Below are 27,039 nucleotides of genomic sequence, written 5' to 3' on the forward strand. Positions count from 1 at the left end.
CCCCAATATCTAGAGTGTCAAATTATGTGTGATTTATTGTTCATTATACATGTTTTCAATACAGTAAATAACATACTGACTTTGGGGCTTTAAAAATATTATTGTAAGTTTGGATGTTCAATAGTGGTATCTTCCAGGTGGTTTGAATAGAGACTGGCTCAAACAACTCCCTAAGGATATTTTGTTTTGAAAATATTTATACACTGCTGCTGAAATATCTCTTTTTTTGAAGATATTTCTTACTTATTTTCAGGAGTGTGTGGTCTTTATAGATTAAGGTTGTCAATTTTTCCTTCTGTATGTGGATAGTATTAATATAGCTTAGTACAAACATTGTGCTCATTTTTTTTCCTGAATATTTAGAGGAATAAATGGTTCTCTATTGTATGTTAATGTACCTCTATTAAGTGATATGAAAAGTATCTTTGTCAGAAGAAAATCCAGTACTATTATTCTGTTTCTGTGTCCATTTATTGTGTAGGTACAGATATCTAATGATCCATCCAGCTAAATAATATGCAACTACAGTGAAATGTTTATCAATATTTATGGGTATAAAATGTGCCAGGACCTATGATTGGAAAAAAAAAAAAAAAATCCTAAAATCTCCTTTCTAGCCTTATGGCCTGTCGTTCAGCAACTAGAGATCTCAAAGTCAACAGTTTTTGGCTCTTTGGTGACTCTGATAACGTATCACTTCAGTGCATCACACAGGACATCAGCACAGAAGATCACAGTAATGCTGAGAGGCAGCTCTGAAATCTTGCTCAGTGTTCTGCTAACAAAACTACTAGCCTTGCTGTATGGGAGACTTATTTTTATGTGAAAAGACAGTTCACTCTTAGAGTTACTATAGAAGAAAGCCATCAGTTCATTTTGAGTCCATCAGTCTCCATAAGTGAAATTTTTGCCAGTTTATTCAATTTGTGATGATAGAAGCCATCTGTCTGTCTCTGCTTTGCACGTCCTCAGATGAGTTCTTACACGTTAAGGAAACCTTTCCCCTTCTACCCTTAACATGTAGTTGCCATTTTGATAAAAATTATAACACTTTTCCTTAAGAGTTCCTTTTGAACTCCACTGTTTTGAAAATATCTGCTTTAATGGGCTGCTTGTTTCTAGCTAAAAGCATGATTGAAATGTCTCATATTTCTCCAAGCTGTGAGTATTAAATAATTGATAGTCGGGAACAAATTCCTGTGCTGCAATTGAATGACTAACATCTCAAGCTGCCATTTGTATTGGCCAAATTGCTGAAGCACAGCTTTTTATTTAATCAGGACATAATATATTATTTCCAGAACAATTGCCATCTTTCTCCTTCTCATGAGACCCTTATCCCAGAGCCTTGCCTGGTTAATGGCTGAGATGTGGTACACATGAGAAAAATCTGCCATAGGTTGACCTCTGGAAAGGAGGAAAGCATTTATATTTTGCACGCTTTCCTGTTTAGGATTCTTTGCCTGACTTTCGCTTCTTGTTGACGAGAACCCCTCTTTATGTGCAGTGAGCTCACTCCCACCCTTCTGCAGCTCTGGCGTGTCCCATAAGGGTGGAGTGCTCTGAGCTGTAACAATATGAGGTTGCTGGTGCTCTGCGGGTCACTGTTTTCTTTGGAGGCAGAGGGTTATTGTAGTTTCCAATTTAGCAATGGAGTCCCTCATGGAACAGCACGACCCTGGCTGCTGGGACTTCCCAAATACTGTTAAAAGTATTTTTGTTGCTGCTGATACTGCAGAAAGACACAAAGCGTGTTGTCGAGGAAATGCAAGGAAATAACAACAGGATAGATATCAGTGGTAACTCACACCTCAAAATTTCTGAGCTCAAAACAGGCAAAGTTTTGACACTTAATCTGACACAGTTCATTTATGCTTTGTCTGATTACTTACAGTGCCTCGAAGGATTTATTGTGAGATTGCTGATACTTGCTACACCAAATTTTAATAAAAACAGTCCTTATATGATTCTACCTAGAATACAAAATTTCTAAGAAACACAAATGTGGAAGTAACTTTTTAAAGCAATTTTGTTTTGTGTATTTAACTTGTTTTGTTTCAAGTGCAAGATCTTCAGCCTTTGCTTAAAAAAGATATCTTAGATGCGTGTCTAAGAAAAGTTAGCCATTCTTGTATATCTTACATATAAAAGGGAGTAATTTATATGTAGAAAATGGAATAACCTATATCTGTACTGGATTAGAACTACCTACATTTGCAGCATTGTAATAATCTAATTGCAATGGGCTGTGGAAATAAAGGAAACATATCCAGCAGTATCCTTGAAAACCCCTGTTAAGGAGCTTCAGGTGTATGTTGTGAATTAACCAATGTACACATGGTACCCTTAATTTACGATAGGAAAGTAGGTGCTGTAGACAATTCACTCTTGAGAGCTGTAGGAGGAGCTTTTGCTTCTAAGAAAGATGTGTGTCCTACTCCCGCTGACACTGGGAAACACTGAGGTGGTATGAAATAGATCTTGTCAGGAATCCCTGTGCACTCAAAGTGTAATAATAGTATGATGCCAGCATGGATATTAATCTGAAACATCACAACAAGGTAATAATATGAGGACATGAACCTGAGATACACTGAATGAATTTAAATTTGATCTCCACAGAATATGACACCCCTGTGTTTTCATCTGTTAAACTCGGGTGTCTTTAGGATCAGCACAAAGTCTTTCAAAGCATATGCTTCATGTCTGCTAAATAAAGAGTCAGCAGTTGATACATCATAGGAATCCTTGCTCAGATGTGCATGTCCCAAGGTTACTTTACCGGGCTTGAGCATTAATCATTGACCTAATTCAAATAATATAGACGTGCACTGGTGTAAATATTCCCCTGTACTGTGTTTCAACCTATTAAAAAAAAAAAAGAAGAAAAAAGAAGAGACTTGCATTCCTAATTTTTCTATTACTGTCTTGACACAATCTAGGAACACATGGAATGGATTACTGTGTTCTGGGAGACGATTTATTGGACTGTGTTGTCTCCAGTTCAGCAGCAACATTGGCTGTAATCTGTAAATGCTCCTTGTGACTGAGAGAAATTTGAAAACCTATGCACCCACTCTGAAAAAATAGGCTTGTGATGGGGAACATGCTTATTCTGGTGTGTTGAATGCTGGCTGAACAATATTCCTAAACAGACCAATTGGAAAAAGAAAAGGCTTTCTCTGCCAAGGGGTAAAAGAAGTCATTTAAACATAGAGTGGATTATCAGATGTTGCTTGCTAATTTTAGCCTGTTATGATAAGGCTGTACCAATCAGATATCTTTATGATTGACCAAGCTTTTGGTTCTGCATCCCTTAAGGTCCTTGGGTCATCAAAAGGTCTTCCTTAGTTCCTGGTTCACCAAAGGAAATAGATGGTTCGTCAAAGGAGTATTCCAAGCATAGCAGTGTACTCCTTTACAAGAATACACTTGTAAAAAAACTGTGTCCATCTATGTACCTAAGCCTCCTGGGGTTGGAAAGGTGGAAAGCCACTTCTCATGGCTGGCTAATGATGAAGTCAGAAATGCAGGTGACTCCTCTTATCTTACTCAGGTGGCTTCCAAACATTTCTGTACACTTTCCAGAAGTGGATGCAGTGCTTAGCTGTTGTCATGCATAGACTGCCTAGGTATCCTTTATTTGATACAGCAGAAGGAACTTGGCGACTGCCTTTTTTCAAACTGTTCGTTCAAATATGTCTGGTCACTGTTGGAAAGGAAAGTTTAGAACATTGGTCAGTGAGGGGAAGGAATTACGAAGTGAATGGGGAAAAGGGCTGCTCTGTTTCTCATTCACCACAAGAATGTGGTTGGAGGTAGGTACATCTACTGACTTTTTTCTGTGTTATGTGAGTGGGAAGGAGCAAAATTGTTTTCTATCTATTCAGAAGCCCACCAGCCTTACAACTCGTGCCAGCTCAGACCACGGCAAAGAATTTTCTTTTCCCTGAACCCCAAAACCAGCAGCAGTTAGAGGGTAGTTTTTGACTGAGTCCGGACTCCTGACATCCCGTGCTAACCCCTTTCAGCCACACTCAGGCCTGTGTTTTGGCACTAAGAGAGAAGGATGTTGTTGCATCAGCAGGTGCGGCTGCTGCTGGGAAAACAAACAAAATCCCACTGTGGACTTCAGATGTTTGCCTCCTCCACCTCCCCCAGGCATCCTACTTTGAACATGTTGGGACAGACCACAGTTTTCTGCCAATACTTTGTCAGATGCTTCAGCATCCTTGGGATGGGAGCATACTGCTGACATGCAAGATGATGTGTTATTTATAAGTTTGCCTTTGTCCCATTAATCTAAAAATACTTAGATAATGTGACAGAAGATTGCTTGCTTTGCCAACACACTTGGCTGAAGTGAAAAGTATCTTCTGGAGAGAACTGAGAACAGAGCCTTGGGAAGGACTTTTCCACTGGGTTCAATTAGTTGAATCCCATTAAATATTTTATTCTGACACTGTTACAGAAATCTGGTATTTGAATTCTAAAAAAGCCTTTGATTTTGGAGTTAGTTTGTGGCATTCTGCTTCTGCCCACGATTAGTCAAACATGTTATTGTTATGCCTGGGAGCAGCCTGGGAGGAAAATTCCTACCTACAAGAGACAATTTCCCTTTCACAATCATTTCACTCTCAAGGAGGGCTATGCTGTGGGAGGTCACTGTCTTGCATCTCATGTATTACTCAGCACGTGTTCCATTGTGGAGCCTAGTCTTGACATCTGAGAGAAGTCCTAGGTAAAAATAGGAAGGTCTGGGAAATACTGGGAAGGACAGGCACCTGGATCCATCCTGAATGCATCAGCCCTTACTGCACCTTTGTGCTGCACAGCATCTCCTCTCCATGTTTTCTTTAGGATTTCCTAGGTGTACATAGAGGAGTTTACTTTGGAACTAAAGTAGTGTATTAAGTGATTGTAGGTTTCTTCAAAATGCTTCAGAGTTACTGAGTATGTGTTGTGCCATGAATCTCAACATGTGCTCTTGCCATTTGTCAGAACTGTTGCCAGATGTCCAGAAAGCTCTGTTGGATGGCCAAGTACAAGGGAAGGGGAAAATGGAGGAGTGGGATTTGTTCATTCCTTGATTCCCAGAGTGCTGGCTGTCATGGGAGATTGCAAAATACAAAGGGAAGGGAATGTCATGTCCTTTTGCACTGTTAAGTTTTTTACAGTACCCAAACCACTTTGCATCATCCTCTTACAAGCCTTATCAGGTCTGAAAAGGTATTTCCTGGAAATCCTACTAAACCAATGTTTTTAACAGCACAGAGCTGATAGCAGCAGTATTTTAAAACAAGCAAAACTTGGGGCCTCAGCCCAGTGGCCTTGACACTGCCACAAGCTCACGGCTTTGATAAAATAATGGATGCCATATGTTGTTTCTTAGCAATGTCATGCAGTTTGAGTAGGAGAATCATTTTCTAATCCAAGAAAGCTCATGAAGAGCAGAAAAGTCAACAAAAAGCTCCTTAAGAAAACAATAACAGCTCCTTATTACTAAGCCCTGAACTTAGTTTGCATTTTATTGAAAAATACTTGCAAAAGTCATTATCTGGTGACCAAACTCTGTAACTTCCCGAATCAAGATTCTGACTGCATAAAACCTCTACCTGTTTCTGCTTTTATATGTCATTCCTGCAAAGAATATGGATTAACGTCTTATATGGGTCTTTGAAACTGTTACTAGGTTTGCAAATGATTGGAGTAGAGCTTCAGCATTGATTTAAGATGACAATAATTTTCAATATTCGGTTCAAAAATATGACCTGGATGTAGAAGTCAAAATACTCTGTTTTTCTCACGAAGTTCTTTTCAGGTAAAGCATTTTATGAAAAGAAAAACATCAGTAGTATGGAGCCAGTAGATATTTTTGGTCATTCTTTACATCAGTGTGATCAGTGTTTTCTAAACAATGGACAATATAACCTTGAATATTAGAATAAAACCCAGCAAATGAAAAATTATCATTGTTCTTTTCCTAAAATTTATAAACCATTTCTAAGCTTTTTAGAATGAAAACAGTCTTGAAATGTCATTTTTTTCTCCAAAAAACTATTTATGTTTCTTACCTTTCAAACTCTGTCTCTTTTTTTGAACTCCATTCAAACTGTCTTTCTTCTCTCTCCTACACCGTATGCTCACCTTAGAAAGCAGAGATATCTTTTGGTAGTTTTACAGATCCATGGGAGTTCATGGTTGGGATAACAGGGCTTGAAAACACTCTAATGACAAAATACAGTCCTTAGAAAAATACAGTCCTTAGCTTTGGATGGCTGAGGAACTTCTTGCTCACATAATGATGCCCCTGCTAATTTAGGAGATGTAGTGACAAATTCCTAAAAGCTCTTTTCAGCCAAACAGACAGTGTTTTTGATTGGCATCTCTCTGTAATCAGGAATTGAGATATAGATAAATGAGATCATTCTTCAGAATGGGGAAGGGAGTGGAGATAAAGAAATTGATACCAGCAGATACTGTAGGACTTGATTTCATATCTCTTTTCTCTTTAATTAGAGATTTTACTGCTTTATACCTCCTGTGTGTGTGTGTGCTTCTGTGCTAATATTAATGATGTGAATGCAAAAAAAATATATTTTTTTACTCACATCTCTGGAGTTGAACACAAAAAACTGCAAATTATTTACAGAGATTAAAAAAAAAAAAAAATTTAGTAGAGTGTAACAGGCAATGCTTACCCAGTTCCCTAATCACATAACGTGTACAAAAAAAATACAATATGCAAGAGAGTATAGGAGTTGTAGAGGAAACCAGCTCATTTTTTAGAGTAAGGATGGCAGCAAATGTCATATTAAGGCCTTGGATTGGCTTGATTTTCACACATTAGCTTGCCCATTATGTATACATATACAGGAACATATGGGAGAGTTACTGCTTGGGGCAGATGGGTCATGTTCCTCTGGGACACTATGCATGCAGAGTGTACTCTTTCAGATCATCTAAGACTGCAGCAGACAGCATGGGTGTGTTTGAAAACGTTTGTCTCCTCTAGTGCATTTGCATGAATGATTCTGCTGTGTATGAGATTACATCTTCATGCTGTCTGCAACTGGGCCATTCTTATTTGGTAGACTTGATGATAAACCGCATATGCATGTGCATTTTTAATATAGGGCTAGTGTAGTGGAGGCCTATGTTGTTTTCACAACAGATGGGGGTTGATTCTCTACAGATCTGTTTCTGAACTGTGTTTTGAAGACTATAGTTCTGAAGTAATTACTGTTCTCATACTAGAAAAAATGGGTACATTTTTTCTGGTAGAAACTTAGTGTATTTATTTTCCTCATGTGCCAGGAAAACTTATAAATAGTTGGTAAGAAGTGAGTTATAATAGTTAAGAAAGGGTAAATTTTTTTTAAGGTATGTCTCAGCAAGGCAGGAAAGATAGAAAAATATGTGGTAACATAGTTCACAAGACAGGAAGAATCAGGAGGTGCATAGGAGAATAAAACAACATTAACTACTATCTTAGGAGTAGACAATAAGTCAGAGAAGTGCTGCACACAACTGACTCTACAGGGGCAACTTTTAATTGCTTGTATTAAAATTGTCTATGACACAGATTTTAATGATTCTAATGTTTCAAGAAGTGTCCCACTCTTTGAGATCTTGATTTCCTTTAAGTGGTTAGCACTTTACATTTCTCTCTATATGAAAAGGAAGCATCTCCTACATGTGTGCTAGTGCATTTGTTCCATCCTAATTTAGAGGAAGAATTCTTGATACCTGAACCATCATCAGATAAAATTTGCCTGATTATGTCCCATTCATGTGCTATTCGTGTGAGTTCCTTGACAGGACGACAGCATTTGTTATAAATGGTAGGAGAGTCTAAGGTTAAACATCTTAGATCATATATGGATATTTGAATAAATGTTTTCACTTCAAATATGTTGAAAAGCCATAAACCCTCATATAAATTAGGGAGAACTTCAGCATGTTCTAGCTCCAGGGGAAGAAACTGATTTTATTCATATTTACATGGGTTAGGGCATCACTCTTGAAGGGACTGCTCTAAAATAGGTGGTGCAAGACATAAGGAGGCATATTGTGTTTCCCTGCTGAATGGTAACTGGTGTGTGTGAAGATCTGCACGTGTGTGTGTGTGTGTGTGTGTGTGTACGTAAAGTGTATCCTGGGAGGTTGAACTTTCCCAAGAGCTGTTGAGTGGTGTTTAGGAGAGGTGCACCAGAGTAACAGGGTCTAGAGTTCCCAGCTACCACTTTGACCAGGTGTGAGTAGTATCTAACAATGTAAAAATGCAAATTAGTATGTATGCAGGTGTGCCTGTGTCTGCACTATGAGTTACTGTGTGAATAAGTGTTTTTGTTTCTAGGACAGTGAGATAGATATGATTCCATACATACTCCTTTGGTGCTACTAAATGGCCAGTGTTGGTATCCTGTCCTTGTGCATAGTGTTGTGAAAGCACCTCCAGAGTGCCTGGTGCTTGCCCAGTCTTGTGCACCCAGTCAAGATCTGTGCATCCTTCTCCATGAAGCAGTCTTTCCTTCTTTGCTATTGTAACACTGAACATTAAGAAAATTAAATATACCACCTTTTGTAAGAACTTTAGCCAAAAAAAAAAAAAAAAAAAAAAAAAAAAAAAAAAAAAAAAAAGTTGGACAGTTTCTCTTCTCCCAGTATTTTTAAGACTGCTAATGTTTCTGCCTCTCTCATACCTGCCTGTCTCTGAGGGGTGTTTATGGGTATCTGGCAATAATTAGATTGAGGGTCCTCAGGCTTGCAGAATCACTAGAACCATTTTCTGCAAAGCTCTCTGTCAAGGGTCATCTGCATGACAATTTTGACAAAGCTCTATTTGCTGCCAGTGGCTAGGCAGATAGCATGGTTTGCTTGTTTGGGTTGGTTTGTTTGTTTGTTTTATTGATGCTCACCCTCTTTTCTCCCTGATTTTTTTGTTTTGTCATCTGTATCCTCTTGAACACATGTGGTTGTTGACAACACCATATATAATACTATAATGCAGTCCTGATCAGTGTGACTGATTGACTACATCTGAATCCTGAGCTATCTTGACCAGTATTAACTGAAGACTTCATGACCTTTAACACTGCTTAGTGCCCTTCTAAGTTTCTGATTGCCATGGTGTAAGCCATGGAGGCGCTACCATAATGCAAAGGAAAACAGAAGATGGTAATTTAAATAATTTGTTGAGTAGAATTTATCGTAGGATTTAAGGAGATTGCCATTTTTCTGAGTCTAGACACTGACCTATAAAGCTGTACTCTCATTGGAGTTCTACCCTGTCTCTCTCTCCAGACTCCTAAAAGTGAATTTCTGGCGGGGAGCTTCCAACAAAGGGGCATATCTCCATTTGAGTCTGGCCACGGTTACTACTGTGTTTCCCAACAGTGTTCCATCTGTTTTGCCTCCTTTTCTCATTGAGGTTGATTTTCAGTCTATAGAGGAAGACTACAATTGGCTTTGAGTGATCAGTCCATAAGCAGCTGCAGTAGTTTCCAGTGTCATCACTCCTCTTTTTCTGTAGGCTCTTGTTCCAGCTGAACATGCTAGAAGATCATAACAGTGCTTCTCATGCAAGGACTCAAGACTGTCCAGAAATTATTTAGATTTACTTGTCTGACTTTGCACTGAGATGAATGAGCAGGAATGGCCCTGCTTTGAGGATGGTACCTTTCTGCAGGAAGGTAAGATGCAGTAACAAACACCAGAAAGTTTGTTAATTCTTACAGTGCTCCAACTATGTCCTCGAATCATACTTGTTCCTGACTTTTCAAGTCTTCTCACATTGCCAAAATGTTGTCAAGGGAATTTAGGATTTGTGTGGGGGCAGGTACATGCAGCTGTGCATAAGTTTTACTTACAGTCTGACCAAGCTCAGGAGCAGGATCAGTGAAGGATGTCCACAGGGAGCCCAGGTTACATAGTTGGCAACGTGTCCTCTGCCTTGAGAGTTTTTGAGTTTCATTATTGGCACAACACCTTGCATAACGACTGTCACCAGATGAAAACAACATAGATACAACCTTGTGCTGTCCCCTGGTGCTGTGGGAACCAGAGATTTCTTGGCTGTTCAGTACTTGTGTATAGAAATCCTGAGAGTGGATGGTTTGTCATAGTTTGGTTGCCTAATCTAAAGAGACTTCAAAGTTTGTCTTAAGATTTTGTAAAAAGGGAGAAAATATTTTGGTGAAAAATAATGCAGAATATATGTTTCTATTCTGTAAAAGAGAAAAGCTGAGAAGACAGGAAAATATGTGTGGTGTTACTGATCCCCAGGTGAAACCATGTTGTTCCCTTCCCACTTTCCCTCTCTCTTATACACAAGTTACTGAAGCTGGTGACAGTTTTAAAATTTCAAAAGTTTCAAAATTTGAGCTAATTTGTGTTTCTGAGAGTGTTAAATAGGAGTGAAAAAGCACACACCAAAGATCAAAAGAGTCGTCTCATTGAGGAAGGGAGGTAGAATGCAGGATTCGACTTACCTAGACTCAAACTGTAGAAATCATTCTTTTCCAGGTGGGACTGGACATATTTCTGGTACTTTGTATGTGGAGGACTATGACAGTGTGTCACCACAAGTATACAGAATGCCATGTGCTGTCATTTGGAAGGTGACAGGAGTTACACTATTAGCAGAGCCTCAAAGTGACTAAGGCATTGTGGTAATGGATATAGATCCCAGCTGCAGTCAAGATCAAATGGAAGCTAAATGGGCTTCTGTTATGCTTAGTCCATTTTCCAGGAAGCACACTCCACTCAAGTTTGACATGTGCTTTGATGAGAGGAAGGTTTTGTTTCTTCTTCACAATATGCTGGTACATACCATATGTCTGTCTCAGACTCCCAGGGAGAATAAAAGATCCAATACAACACTTCCAGGCGGCCTGGACCTGGCATCCCCAAGGGGGATTTACAGTGTACTAGCTTTGCTCTTTTTGAAGGGCTGATAACAGAGTAATGTCTTCTATAAAAATGCTTTTGTGGCCACATACAAATAGCCAAATGCAATGTTAACATTTAATAGCCCGTAGAGAAAAAAAAAAAAAAAATCTATTACTTCTCAGGAGCAAAGCTGACTTGTTAATTTTATACGTAAAGTTGGACAAACTGTCAGAAGTAGTCCCATCTTGATCTTTAGTGAGAAGTTGATAAATAAAATGAATAAAAGATACTTTTGGAACAAGGATGTTGCTTTGCAAGGTAACATTCTTTACCTGTTTAATAGTCCTACACTATACTGAAATTTAGTTTTCTGAGTACTATGCAATTTCAAAAAAGAGTACAAGTCAGCAAATCAGGCTTTGATTTTCACACTTCAGCCTTTGTATAATTTAAAGATTAATGAAAGCATCTATCCCAAGACTTTCACCTTCTAGGGAAGATGCCTAATTTGAAAGGAAAACAAAACATTTCTAGAAATATTCCTGAAATTCTGTCTGTCTGCTCCAAAGCATGAGCTGAATCCCCACAGGCTGATAAAAAAGAAGGCACATCTTGCCTGCTACATAAATGGAAAGTTCAGATCATAAAGCTGTGACGCATAATTTACATGGATGTTCCACAAAGCCTGCTCAGGAATAACATAGAGGAAAAATTAATTACATGCTTTTAATATTCATTAAACCTTTTTCCCCTCTGAGCATGTGTTGCAACTTGAAGAGTACATTTCTAATACTGCATAAAATCAAGAATAACAGCTAAATGAGGATCATGTATCACTGCAATGGGTCAGTAAGGGAATGCTGCCTCCAGGTCAGCTCAGCTCCTGGCTTCGGGCTTATGGGTGGCAGAGAAGATGAGGCAGCTGCAACCAATCCACTGTCTGCATACACCCTGGTGTGTGGGAAAGGAGTGCATTCCCCTGCTGCTGCTTTTAAGCATCACTTGTTCCTATGGGTGAAGGAGATCCTGTCTTTCCAGAAGGGACCCTTTCCAGAAAGTGGTACCGCAGATGTCTTGCAAAACATATGTTAAGATCCTCAGGTTTTTTAATCCAATGACCCAAACCAAAAATGTTGCTGCTTCTTGATTTCCCTTTAAAGAAGATGTAGATTTGTTTAGAATAACAAAGCACGCCACCAAGACATGGGATGTATGATGATCTAGTTTGTAAACATGGCAGTTACAGGAGAGCTTATTTTTCATCCCTACTCTCTGAGCAAACAGGAAATACATACCTCATAACCTTCACATTCATTGTGCAAGCGGCAATGCTGGAGATCATTATACCTGCCTTTTGTCGTTTTATTCATACAACTGGTTTCATTGCTTTCAGTTCATGAAATTAAGAACAAAACACACTTTTGAGGAAGAGAGATCAGAAAGTGGGAAGACTGTTCTAAAAACTTTTAATAAGATACAAAAAGAATATTGCTGCAAGACTAGGAATACTTCCAAAAGATTAGATGGTTGCAAGACCAGTTTTGTACTTCAATTTCTGGGTCTGCTAAAATCTTCCGATTTAAAGTTCCGGATAAACTTATGCAAGCCACTTAATCTTTTTGTGCCTTAGTTCCCAATCTGCAGTGTGAAGATAACAGTGTTTTCTTCCTCTTAAACTTTATCTCTTTGAAAGCTCCTTGGAAGTATTGGGCATCTCTGTCTAATGGCTGGGTATTGATTGGTGATAAATTTATATGCAGTGATGCTGAGAAGGAGAAAATGTGGGTTAGATTTAGAACTACAAAGACATCAAAATTTTTGCTTTTCAAACACATCAGAATATTTTCATTCCTGAATCAGGACATAAAGTTTAAAGATGGAATATTTTTATAGATAAACTGCCATATGTTGAGTTATTTCAGCATTAAGATGCTTTATGGAACTACATTATTTCAAGGATTTTGAAGTTTAGATGCCCCCCCCCTTGCAAGACCAAATTGTGCATCCTGTGATGCTCTGGTAGTCCCATAACTCTCAGAAGGAACTATCTATCTTACTCAGCAGAGAAACAATTCTACATCTTAGGATTTGCCCTCCATTGACAGAGCCTGCTCCCTAGGACGGAGTGGAGGGAACCTGAATTACAGTCCTCAAAGCACAATGTGAGAGCCAGAGGGTGCTACACGGACAAAGGGAACACAGAAGAAACTGATAAAAAGCAAAATTGGCAGCTCCTTCAGTGAACTCTGTTCTGCGTTAAGCACTGGCTGAATAAAGCAGGTTGTCATAAAAGTTTGCAACCGTGTAGTTAATAAAGACTGTAACACAGAGCTTGTTCTCCAGGCTTTCATATTAAGGTTATGCATATTCAACCTTGAACATTCCCTGACTTTTAAGAAAAAATTTTCACTACCTTAACATTTTCCAAGGAAACTTTAATTTTTATGTCAGTTAAGTACTGCCCTTCAGAGAGAAAAAAACACGGCAAGACTTCATTTTTTTAATCCTTCCTAGAAAAAGCTGATTTATTTCAACAAAGTACATTAAAGGATTCCTCCTTCAAGGGCTATGTTCTTTAACCTTTTAGGAAATTAAAAGAATATAATCACTTTCATAATAATACCTAAAGTTATTTACAAATACTTAATTAAATCACAATCCATCAGCTGCTGAAGATGGTAAGACTCTTTTCCTTGATCCCACTGAGATCATATAAGTATTACTTCTGCATAGTGCTATTATCTCATGTGATGTTTATGTTTGCAATTTTTTTTCAGTAATTGTAACGCCATTAAGCTAAAATAAACTGGATGAAATGTGAAATCAGTCTACATTGTCCTGACTTGAAGAGATAACATTTATAAATTAAGAAATATTATGAGATTTGTGAAACAATGATGAGAACACACAATATTATACAGAATGTATATCCACAAGATATTACTTGGCTTGTGGCAGACATCCTTAACTTTAGGACAGGAGTTAGGACAGGAGTGTTTGGAGTTTTGCATGAAACCTGCCTATTTAATTGAAACCTGACCAGAATAGAGGCTTAATCTGGTTTGGAAAATAAAAATGATTAATAATCACACCCGTGAATGGTGCTGTTCTGCATTTCTGATATCTTAGGTTGCAAAGTTGTAGAGATTTCAGACATCTTTATTTTCTTCTCTTATGACCAATGTACTATCTAAGAAAAATTCAAAAATAAAATTTTTAATGAAAACAGACAAAAAGGAGATTTTGATGGCATCCTAAGTTTCAGTCATACACAGCTAATTCTTCAGATTGCCCTGAACTGCTTGGACTTAATTTGATGAAAAACAAGTTGCTTATACTTTTGTCTGAGCCAAACCTTTCTAAACAGACTTAAGTTTCTTAGAAGTTGCCAGCAGCAATGCATCTAATGAATTCCACACTCCAGCAAATGTGCACAACCACTTGCCTGCTGGGGCGTAGGTGGGAGATCCTTTTTCCCTTTATCTCTGCTAGCTAATCTTGGCTGGTAATAGAAGTGACCTTCACTTCCAATTGAGAACAGATGCAAAGGACTGAGAAGTATGCATGACTGGTTGATGCTTATTAAAAGTGTACCAAACTTTCAGAGGCCTACTTAAACTTGACCTTGATATGCTTCAGCTAAATACTGAAAGTGCAGTGCCTTCAATTCAAAACAATAAGCAATATCACATTAGGCTTACAGGATAATTTGTTTGATTTTTTTTTAGCTGAATGTAAAAACTAGAGAGTTCAGAAGCAGGTTCAGTTCTAACAGCCTTGCAAAAGTATGAGGAACCATATTTATCTAAATCAGTCTCCCTGAAAAAAAAAAGAAAAAAAGTAGATGTCTTTTATGGTAAGCACCCATATTTCTTGTTTCTTGTCATGCTGGAGTTAAAGGACTGAAGGCATTCCCATAATTAGTTACTTCTGCACATGACAAGAGCCCGGAAAAAAAATGGTAATAATGAGAAAGAACCTTTTTGAGCAGTTTCAAAATAAGCTGTGCAGATGTCTTGGTGTTTAAACAGCACTGTTACAACTGTGCTCAGAAACAATGTCTCAGTCACGCTTGCAAGTCTTAATTTCTTGCCATCTTCTACCTTGACCCCAAAGGGCTCTAAGTTAATGTTGTCCTATATCAGACCACAAGCTTTTCCTCTTCTGAAGGGATGCAGATCCTCTGTCACAATCTATCATTTTATTGTAGAAAAGATCAGAGTATATGAGCCACACATACTTGTCCCATTCTTCTAAGCAAAAAATAACTATTTTCTTGTTAATCTTTTTCACAACAGCTAAGAAAAAAACCCTAAGCTAATGCTGTTCTTTAACTTTCCTCTGGGCTGCAGGTACAGTTTACTTGGACCTTCTCAGAGTCCCAGGTGTTTGACATTATCTGGACTCTGAAAGGAAACTATTTCTTCCCACACTTACAGTATTTTGGAAAACATTTTTGGCAAAGTTCTGCAATTTCAGCTGTGAAGGTAGTTTCCCTTTCTGTAAGAGCAGATCATAAGAATCATTGAACCATAGAGTAGCCAAGGTTGGAAGGAACCTCAAAAGATGATCTGATCTAACCTTTTGTGAGAAAGGGAACCTAGGTGAGATTATTTAGCACCTCATTCAATTGCATCTCAGAAACCTACAGAGATGGGAACTCTACCACATCCCTGGAGAGGTTTCTCCAGTGAATGATTGTTCTTACAATCTGCAAAAAAATATCTTTCTCATGTCAAGATGAAACTTCTCCCAGGGAAATTTGTGCCAAGTTCTCCATGTGGCTCCTTGTGAAGAAAGAGATTATGTCCTCTTTGTAGCTGCCCTCTAAGTATTGGAATACTGTGATGAGGTGCTCCCTGAGACTTCTCTGCAGGGAGAAAAGACCTCACTCCTTCAGTCTTTCCCATAGGGCAGGTTCTCCAGCTTCTTCATCATCAGATCTCAGCCAAATAAATAGGTTAGCCAAGCCTGGAATGTTTGCCCTTCTTGTTGCTTAATAAAAAATAAAATATGATGAGCCCAAATTAGAAGTTTATACAAAAAATATCCAGAGAAGAGCAATCATATAATGTAGTTCCATAAATATAATGTATATGATTAAAAAGGATCCCGAAGTTTGTCCCCTTGTATTTTAGTTAGCTATAAATTGTCCAGGTTAAAGTAGGAAAGTTAATGCATACAGCAAACATTTCACCAAGTACCATAATGACTGGGGAAGAAAAACTAATTTGACTGACTAATGTTTGTTTATGAAGTTAGGTGGATACGTTAAGGCAGCTGCTGCCATTTCACCCCTGTAGGCCATCCAGCTCTCTTAGTTTGACATGGAGATGTTACTGACCAAGCAGAGCAAGAGAAGCATGGATAGGAGAAAGAACTATCTGAAATTCCTGTCAAGCAATTTCACAAATATCCTATGATTGAATTTCTGCTGGTGTGTTTAATTCATATTGTATTGGAAGTTCTTTCTATTGAAAACAAAAGCATCACTTCAGCTAGTGTAATCCCATTAGCCTGAGAGGTTTCTGAGACTGGAGCTGTCAGAAATATGTTTCAAGTGTGTTTCATCTTGAGAAGCAGCTGGAAGACTTGAGCAAATACGTCTGAACATAGAAGCACCCTCTGATTTCAATTTAAGATGATGTACCACTCCATTAAAAGACTTACTCAGAGGCATCCTGAGCTTGTTGGTTTGAAAGCTGCATCACTAAAATTGGATGAGCAACACACAGCAGAGTTTCATGAATACTGCACCGAAGACAAAATATCAGGAGATAAGTACATATGGCAGCTCCCAAGAACATGTCAGACAGGCAGATGCTGTGTGAAAGGAAGATATATTCTTTGACTTGGCAGCTGGGGATTGTGGATGTTCATCAAATGAAGAAGTACAAGGAAGAAGTATAAAAAACATTGTGTGATGTTACCTCTTACGCATCCTCTTTACAAAGGCTCCAGAGGAACGTTCCCATGCAAACACATTTAATAGTGTCCAAAGCTATGGAACTAAATATGAACGTAAGACACTAAATATGTAGCCTAATTTTCCAAAGCTCAGTTGGATGTCTGTATTTATTTACCCCTCAATCCATCTGCTTCTGGGTAGTCAGCACACCCCGCGCAGAAAAGCCTAGCGATATGTGTGTTCTGCGGGGTTGTCTGTTGGCAAAATATTAATTCAGAAAATGCCATAATTATGTGACATAGTAATAAGCATGGGAAATGAAGATGGAATGAACCTGTGATCAATCTAGTCATGAACTGAACAGTAGCCATTGGAGTTAATCACAGTGAGGGAAGTGGGGAAGGAGGAGATAATGCCTGTGAATATAAATGGGAAGAAATGAGGAAGAATGTTTTTAAGATGTACTGAATTAATTTGTAGAACTCACTGATGCAAAATATTATCTGTGTAGAAATTATAAGGTAATCAGTCCCAACACTCCACCGCAAAAGCTGAACAGTAGATGAGGTCTGTGGGGACTGTCTTCTACCCGAACCCTGTAGTTCTGTGCTTTGTGTGTATTATGGAATATTTTGTGCTTTGCTCTCAACAAATGAATATCACCTCAGTACACCAGGTTACATGACCCACATGATATTCTTATGCTTTTCATTCCAGATAGAGATCTTTGCTCTCTGGGGCTTGTATTTCTGTTTAATATTTTGGCTATTTTTATTTTTCTTCCCTTTATCTGCATCCCAGACACAAAACCAGCTTCACCCCTGCAGAGAAGTAACAAACCTAAAGGTGTTCACTAGCTCTCTTTGTTGGTTTCTGTTAGCTTGTTTTCAGGCATGCAAGAAAGCAGAAATCTCCTGTGCAAATCTTCCACTGATGGAGAGCCTTTGGGGTCTGTGAACCCATTACATAAAATGCATTACTGTCTGGTGGCAGGGTATGCCACAGCCAACACCAGCACTGCCTGCTCACACTGGCTCCTCAGATCTTCTCCCTTTCCATGAGCCAGCTCACGTCTGGCCTTCATGATTATCAGCAAAAATTTCAACTGTCATCTTAAACTTCACTTCCTGATGTCAAAGTATCATATATACTTATTTCCCTAGTTATTAGTAATGTTGTGAACGTAAAACATTTCATACTTGGAAAATCATGCACTGATGCTGAATGGGGTACTAACACTTCAATGTCTATGAAAGTTGGTTGTGTTAAAAATATTCTTTCTGTCCTTAAATTTATTTTGAAGGATAGCTTGAGGCTTTCAAACAAGTAGTTCATGACTAACATGTATGCTAGTTCACAGATAACCTGTCGGCTTTAAAGCAGTTGCAGGCTCAGCCTGAGATGAAAGTTTTACGTTTCATCATGTGGAAGGCAGCGATATCTCAGCTAATGAGCAAGTTTATGTTCTTCACATAAATAGAACAAACAGGGGCTGCACAGAGACCTTTGGCTTCACCAACATGTTCCCTCTGTATCATGAAGCAGTTTTCAAGTCATGTGAATAAAACTTGTGAAAAATCAAGAATCTTTGCATGCTCCCAGAGATATTTGTTTGTGCAAATGTACCTTATCCAATTAAAAATAATGTCATGAGCTAGTATTGAATTATCCTGGGTACAGCAAAATGGAGTAATATGCTACCCAACAAAATTTAAATCTCCGCAAAATAAGTCCACATGACAAAAAGTCTTTTGGTAGATCACACTTTTTTTTAAGAGCACTTTGAAGGATATTCAGCTGTGTGATGGTATGTTCTTTTTAAACATGCCTATGTTAAACATCATTGTATTACAGAAAAAAAAAACGTGTCCTGTGTATGATTTATTTTGGGGTGGTGCGTTTAATGACAGTCTCAGTAGAACGTCCTGAGGCTTAGTGTCCCTCTCATTTCTGTTCTTTTTGCTAATCTCTGCAGAAATGACACGGACTTGGGGTAAAAAATAAGAAATCCTAAGTGCTTTTGTCTGTTCACACACAGATATTGTCTTCCCATAGATTTTCTTGTAGATATTCTGTAGCTGAAGCAGTTTTTGGCTGAAAGAAGTGATAGGGTCTGATGTACGTAAAATCTGAATCAGGTTAACACCTCTTAGATTCTGTGTTGCAAATACCTCATGCATCGCAGGCTCAGCTAGGATCTCACAATGTCTTTACCTTCTGTAATAAAGAAGAGGTTTCAAGTGTAACTGATTCAAGAAAAAAAACATACTGTACTGGCATTTTAGGAACTGCACTTGCTAATTAGCTGTATATTAGCTGTAAGTAGCTAATAACTGATCTGTCTTTACTGTTGTGTTATGACCTGTCTTTAACAGAACTAATTCTCAAAGAGGGTAAGAAGTACTTATATTTAAAAGACTACAGATAGTTTTACACTTCCTGATCCTCTAATGCTGGAAGACAGATCTTTTAAGCAATGAAATACAATTTACTATATCCTTGTGACACTGTTGATGAATGACACTGCATAGACGTAACATGACAGATCAAGAAAAAAGCAGTTGTGTTTCTCCAGTCCTTTTTCTTTTGTTTAATATTACTGCTTCCAGTTATGATTCTGCCCAAACAGGATTTCTTCTGCTTTGGTCATGACACTCTTCAGATAACTATGAATGTGAATCATATTGTGCTTGATTGTGATCTAGAAAAGCAGTATGTATTTAGGATTTATTTCTTGAATTTGATACATGAAGATCATGATGCCCTTCCTCTACAGAAACCAATAGGATTGTTGTGACACAAAGACAGAAAAATGGAGCAAAGATAAGATCTTTTGATTTTTGTCCTGTATTCTTAGGAAAACACCTTCAAAAAGATTAAGGATGGCTCTGTCCAGACATGGAATTCTCAGAAGATAAATCAGTGGTCCCAAACAGCAAAGAATGTTTACTGTAAAGCCACAAAGAACATTCAGATTTCAGGGAATAAACGAATGTCTGTTACTAAATTTATTTCAGCATTAGAGAGGTTTATTTGATTGACCATGATGATGAAGATCTGAAGTAAACTATTCCTTAAAAGTGATTTTTGTTTCCTACCAAACCTTCTGACCCTTTGTATCCAAATTATTTGAGTTCCAGCCTTAGATATTTCAAGCCAGACTGATTTTAGTCACATTGCTGTAAATAGGATGTAACTAGACTGTCCTTCCCCTGTAACATCTGTGTTATTGAAATGTGACTTCTTCACAAAGACTGAATTCAGAAAAGTGCCAAATACAAGTGTGATTTCATCAGCTAGGAATTCCTCTTTGCTGACAGCTTTAGCCCTCACACAGTTGAGCAGAGTTAGGCATCATGTAAACAAGGGACACTGTTCAGTAAAAGGCATGACTTCTTTTTGGGATACTTCCCCAAGCAGCCTGACACATCACCTCAGCAAACTGTGACAACAAACAAGAGCTTGCTTCAGATATCATCTGTGATGTGATTAAATGTCTGATGGTTTCTTTTGATCTTGGCACTGGTGGGCTTAATCACAGATATCCTACCTTGTGTGGCCAAAGAATTACCACCGATAGCTCTCTAATAGAGCAGTTTAGATTTCTGGTTCAAATTTATTGGCTTATAATGAATGGATTTGCTGTAGTTCTTCAGGATTTAGGGGATTTTCCTTTTGCTTTATTCCTTGCTATTACATTTCTCTTAGTCAAAGTGATATTTTGTGTTATTTAAATGGCACACTTTGATTTAACAGCCTAAGTACCATTATTATGTCTTTGCATGCCAACAACTGATACAAAGTGCTTCTTAGACTTTGTTCCCTTCTTTGTATTATGAGGTTTCTTCTGCGTGACCTTGATAGAAAGGAGTCTACTTCCTGCCAAGAGCAGAAAACAGGTTATAGCTCTTGCCATGAAATACTACAGTAGTGCAGAAAGGTTAGCCAAGCTTTATTCTTTAAAAAGATGTGCGTTTTTTGTTTTTTTTTTTTAAATGGGGAAGTAATAGAATTAGCTTTGTGCCGTTATTTCTCTTGTGATATAAATTTATATCCGTTTAACAAAATTACTCTTTTAAAATTTTAATCATAAACAAATAAGACCACTATTTTAGCTGTCACCAGGAATTATAGGACAACTTACAGTACTGCACCTCAGGACTGCCTACACAAAAAGGATTTCAGTGTTAAGGCTGCTGGCAACATTTGTGATACCTAAATTAGGTACTGCTTTCTATGCAGCATGGAGAGGACTACACAGCACCAGTTGCCAGCATGATCTCTGGCACCATTTCATGGAAACCCAGCCAGGCAGGCCTCCTTCGATAGCAATCGTCACCTGAGGGCTTTGAATGAGAGAAGCTGACATGAGTTGGCTTGTGGGTCAGTCTGGGATCTGGGAGTGAGCTGGGCTACAGCTACTCAGCTGTGTCAAGACTGAGGCACTTCTGGGCTATTGTGGAAGGGAGAAGCTTGATGTATGGGGAAGGTTCATATCAAAGGCACATGTCAAAGGTCTACACATGAAATTTAGGTGCCTAAATACAGCACAAATCCTTTTGTTAATGCAGCCATGGACTTCCAGAGTCTGAGTTGCATAATCAAAGCTGTCAAGAGAAAAATGACAGAGTCATAACCTCTTCCGTGCTGATCCAGGACATGACATCCTATTCATGCCCTGAGACTACCCCTGCTGGTACCCAACTTTACTCTCTGTTATTTGACTGATCCCTCTAAAATTAACACTGGCAAAAAAAGGGTATAGCACAGAGTGGGACCCAGTACTTTGTTGCTGGAAAAATAAAGAGATCTCTCTTACAAAGAGATAATGAGATGACATTGCTATGCTGGTTTTCACTGGCTCAGGATAGTTCTCTGTCATCTAATTGAATGTTTGGGGGAAAAATAGTATGACCTGGGAGAAGCGGAATGTGAGTGATGTGCCACTGCTGCAGAGCCAGGTTTAGAGGTGTAACAGCAAGCTCCCAGGTGTTATGAATGTGTACATCTTTTAAATAGGGGAATATATTTATATTGTTTGTGCTAGTAGATATTTTTTAGTAGCAGTTTATGTCATTGTCTCTTCTTATTTTAGTAACGACTGTGACAGTCCCAGTGAATTCTTAGTCAGAAAATTTCCTTTCATAGTGTCACTTCAGACTAAAATAAAATCCTTTTCCCAAACAGAGCTTTTTTATAATAGAAAAGGTACAATGGGCTATTCAACTGAATTCTATTGACTCTCTAGATGCAAGTCTTAATGTTCTTTTTTTTATCATCTCCTTTTCATTTTAATATTGTTCTGCTTTTCCACTTTTGTACTGTACATATCCTATTTTGATCTACTAAAATAATTTTGTAAGAAAACCTTCATCAGTATAATGCTGTCTATTCAGTCATCACAGGCACAGTTTTGTTCTTTGAGCTTTGGCGAGTATATATATACACTCCTACACTTTCAGTGATTACTTCCAGTGCCAGCTGGGATACCTATTGGTGAGTTCAGAGCTGATTAACTGAACAAGACAGTTGTTGCTCCAATTAACCTACTCCATGTTTCAAGAGATTTCATTTTTTTTTTCATTAAGAAAACAAGAAATGGAGGGACAGACTTTCTTTAGCCAAATTGCTCCATCCAAAAAAAAAAAAAAAAAAAAGTCAATTTGGTGAACAAAGAGTACTCATTACTGGACATCTGCAGCTAATAGCTAGGACACAACAGAAATTTGAGGACTGGATCCTTAACAGTTCACTGTAGCTTTTATTTGCCTATACAAAGCTCCTTCCCAGCAGACTGTGAAAAAGCCTTTCCTTTAGCTGGTTGTGGTAGAAATTGCTAGTTTTCTACATGGCTAGCAAATGTGTTAAATAATTAATGTAACCATGAAGGTGCTCTGCTTAAATGCCGGCTTTCAAAATCAATGTATTTTTGCTTCACAGAAGGGTTTAAACCATGTAATTCACAAGGTAGGACTGCGACTGACCTCTGTGGGAATGCACAGAAAGAAATGTTTCCATGAGTTTCCCCCCTTGCACCCTCTCTATAGGAAGAAGTAAACAATTGCAGTCCTTGTCTTCTGACACAATGCTGACAGACGAGCTCGAGAAACTCGGGCAGCAGCACAAGAGGTTAACACACCCAGAGGTTCTCTCCATCCCTTTGCTGGGTATTTGTACTCTCACAGCTAAGTCAGCAGAAGGGAACATATGTCCATGCCAGAACTGTCCTGGGAAGGAGAGCACAAGCATGCTCAGCACCTTGCTGTAGAGCCAGGGTCCTATTCAGGTGTCCTGGACAGACCACACGTAAGCAGCACCAGATGCTTGAAGCTCAGTTCAGACTCACGAGCTCTTCTGAGCTCTTATTGTGAGTGTTTGTGTCTGAGGCTGCAGGGTGGCAACCGACTGCGTGGCTAGAAGAAAAGTAAACCACAAGCCTTTGCATTTTGTGGGAGTGTTACAACCCTGCAACACATTGAGTACCTTCTTTACCGTAAGGTGTTGCTGAAGTTTCAGTTGAGTAGTAACAAAGGTACTGCAAGTTTTCATGATGATGGTAGTAATAAAAATAGCTACTGATGTCACAGGAAGCTCTCAGCCCTTGTTGGGTTTATATCTCTCTCCCTTTAGTGGAAAGGACATTGATCAGAAACAATATGAAATAAAAGCTTTGTTTGCTAAAGACGTATGTTGATGTTGAGTATTAATTCATACAGCTGGCCTGAAACAGAGGATTACTGATTCCAGGCAAATGCTGAGGTTTCAAAATCAGGTTTTGTTCTGATTGCAAATATAATTTTTTAAAAATATCTTATGACTTATGTAGCTTGCAGCTTATGGCTGTTCTGGAACATTTTCACACCTTGAGACAGGAACCAGGGTGCCTCAGGTCTCCAGATGCAGAAAAGCTTCCTCTGAGGGCTTGTTACAGGGACAAAGACCCTTTACCTCCCAGGTTCCTCTTTAAGCTCACTCCCAGCACAACTCACATGCCTGTGGTTTCATGAGATTTTACAAAACTGAGATGCCTCCATATAACAATTCAGTCTTTTAGCTGAGAATGTTCCACTGGAAAATTTCCTAACACCTCTATTTCTTGCCGATTGCACTCTGCTTATTTATTAATACATTGTTTATCTCTGACTGATACCGAAAAGCCGGTCAAGGAAGAACTCTCTAAGACTCAGAATCAGAGTATTAGAAAGCAGGCATTCTTTATTGCAGCACTGGGTGCACAGGGGATCACTCCTCTACAAACCTGCACACCCATTGTGGTAATTTGACTTGGCTTTATACAATGAAGTGTTACATATTCATGATAGTTCCAAACCCACCTATACATATTCATGATCTCTCCATGAAAAGGTGGGTTTTATTACAAAGAGTTCTAAGAAGTCATTTTCATGTGCTCCACCCTGGTCTCCTCCTAGTTACGCCTGCACAGTGGCTTCTGGTGCTTGTGGGCAGAGGTCTTCAGGATGAAGACTGAAGATGTCTCCTCTTCCTCTTGTGACTTTTTACCCAATTATTATTTCCATAATCATGATAACTCAGTATCCATTGAGTCCCGTCCCTTATCTTGGGACTCAGTAGTTGCAGCTCCTTCCTTATTTTAAGAGTCCCTCCTGCTGAGAGCCCACCCTTTTATTGCATTATCCTGCCTGTCCAGTGTCTCTCTTAGTTGTCCTGCATCCACTTTGTTAAGGTTCCTCACTTCATGACTACGGTCAAGAATTTAAGCCAGGCAATTCGAAAGCACCTTGTATGTTAGAAACATCCAACACCACCAAAACCCCTCCATCTAATACTTAGAGGCAAATAGCTTATTCCTTGTTATTAACAAGAGTCAGAGACTTGTACGCTGTAGCTGATCCCCCACAAGACTTTTCATATAAACATAGTTCATGTATGAGGTCAATATCCCGAGCCCTCTATTTCTGGTGGCATGTGCTTACATACAGGACCTAAACTGGTAGATTGGACCAAACCAACAATAACAACAAAGCTGCACTATATTATTAATTTTGTCATTTTTAGTAATTTTTAAAATGGAGCATTGAAATTGTCAACCAGGTGGAAAAAGGCAATCTCTGCCTTCTTTTCTGCAAAGAAGGTAGGGAGTTCTCATAGATGTTTCAGAAGGTGGGATTACTCAAATTCAAGTCCATGTGAGTTGAAGCAATGGGGTAATACTGGTTTTCTGTATCCTAGCTGATAGTCTCATATGTTACTGAACAGCTTTGGGAAAAGTAGAGGAGCACTAGTTGAGCTCTTTCCTGAGAGCATGTCTCCCTGTAAGGTTACGCATTGTTAGCAAAAGAAGAGGAAGGAAAATGACTTCACAGACAGATGGTTAAGGTAAATGTGGCCTTCTGTCTCAGCTCCTGTTAACTAACAAATTTGTGCTTTGGGCTGGTGTATCAACTCTTTTTTTTTTTTTTTTTTTTCAGCTATAAGGACCCATGTCTTCCACAATGCCTAGAGCAAATACACTGTCTGTTTTATTGCATTAATAAGATAGTCTCCAATACTCTATTCTGTAACCTTCAAGGGTAGAAGTGCACACTCAAGATATATTCTATATTTTTCATCCACTGTGTTGGCTTGTAATCTCCCACCTCAGGCAAATTCTCATTTCAAAACACCTTCTTGGTCATGATCACAAAAATTCCTCATCCAGAAGTGAAGTCTTCTGTGATTGAGTTTGGTGCCTCTGACTTATCTGGACACTGCAATACAATAAATGAGCTTAAGGTCTGTGTGCATTGTACATATCGGGGGGGGAAAGGTCACTTATGCCATCTTTCAGGACAAAACATGCCTGCTACAAAAATGGAGAAAATATGCTCTGAGATAGAGTGCTGCAAAGAGCATTGTGATAACAAAGGATTTCAATGCAGTCAGAGATCTTATAGCTTTTCAAAGGATTTATTTAACTTTCCTTTCAGTGCAGTAGCCTGTGGTGATAGCATCAGTCAAAACATGATGCTTCTCCTTTTCCATTACAACTCCCTCCCCCTCACACCACCTCCCCTGCTCTGGTCCAAATGGCTCAGAGAAGCAGCATTAATGAATGCGGTCAATGAAATACTAAAATGCATTTTCCCCACACTGTAATATTAAAACCTCAGGGACAGGAGGAAATAAAAGGCGGCTGTGTCGTTGGCTATACAGACTGGGGGTCCCTGCTGGCCAGCTGGTTTGAAGCACAGCCTGTGCTCTGCTGCCAGCCCATCTCTGCCATGTCCCCAGGAGACAGCACTGGGCTGAACCAGTGGGGTCATCCATCATTAACAAGCAGGGTTTAATGCCTTGCCATGCCTCTCACAATGGCAGAGAAAGAGGGAAGAGGCAGTTTAAATTTCACCAAAGCCAGGACGGTGTCAGGAGAGGTTTAATCAGGCAGCAGGCTCTCCTGATTGCATATACCACTGTCAGTTCCCAGGTGCAGAGAAGCTGATATTCTGGGCTCTCCCTGAGGTTAGTCTGGAGCCACTCAAACTACAAAATATGAGTAAGGAAAGCAGTAATCTTTTCCCTGATGCATCACAAGCATATAGAATCGTATGCCCTGCTTTACTGTCCTTTGAACATGGTCCTGTGTTCTGTGTAGTTATTTGTTTTGTATTTTGTCCCTGTAAATATGTAATTAATCTACCCCTGTATTTAGGATTCAGCAGGGTGTGTGAATGTCTGTGATAGGAATCTAACAAAAACACAAAGGCTAAATCCTAATTTAAAATAGGTGGTAACACAGTGACCCACCAAAGCACAGCCTATTTGGATACCACAGGAGACTTCATTTTAAATTAAATGTTAGAGTGTGTGTGAAAGAGACTGGCTCCACTGATGCATGCAACAGCTCCCGCATGGAAAATCATTCACTGACATCTTTAAGGGACTGTGCCTTAAATTTTCTGTCCTTTATAAACCTCTGGAACTGAAGGAATCATTCTGCAGAGAGTTCACAAATAGCTGATAAGATTAAGTTACAATTGTGTTTACACTCATTTTTTAAATTAAAATTAAATTGAAGTAATGTTTTGCCTCCTCCCTGTCCCTTATTTCCACTCGGTCTCACTGTGTATCACTTGCCGCAGGAGTCCCATTGCAGTGAAATGAGAGTCATATAGAGGTTAGCCTTAATATGTACAGCGACATGGTTATTGAGATAGATAACTCCAGAGATAAAGTTTCCCACAGTTGTACTGCTTCCTCAGATCTGCTCTGTTCCAAAG

The sequence above is a fragment of the Athene cunicularia genome (assembly GCF_003259725.1).
Source record: "Athene cunicularia isolate RWA chromosome 3 unlocalized genomic scaffold, athCun1 chr3_part1, whole genome shotgun sequence".
NCBI lineage: Eukaryota > Metazoa > Chordata > Aves > Strigiformes > Strigidae > Athene > Athene cunicularia.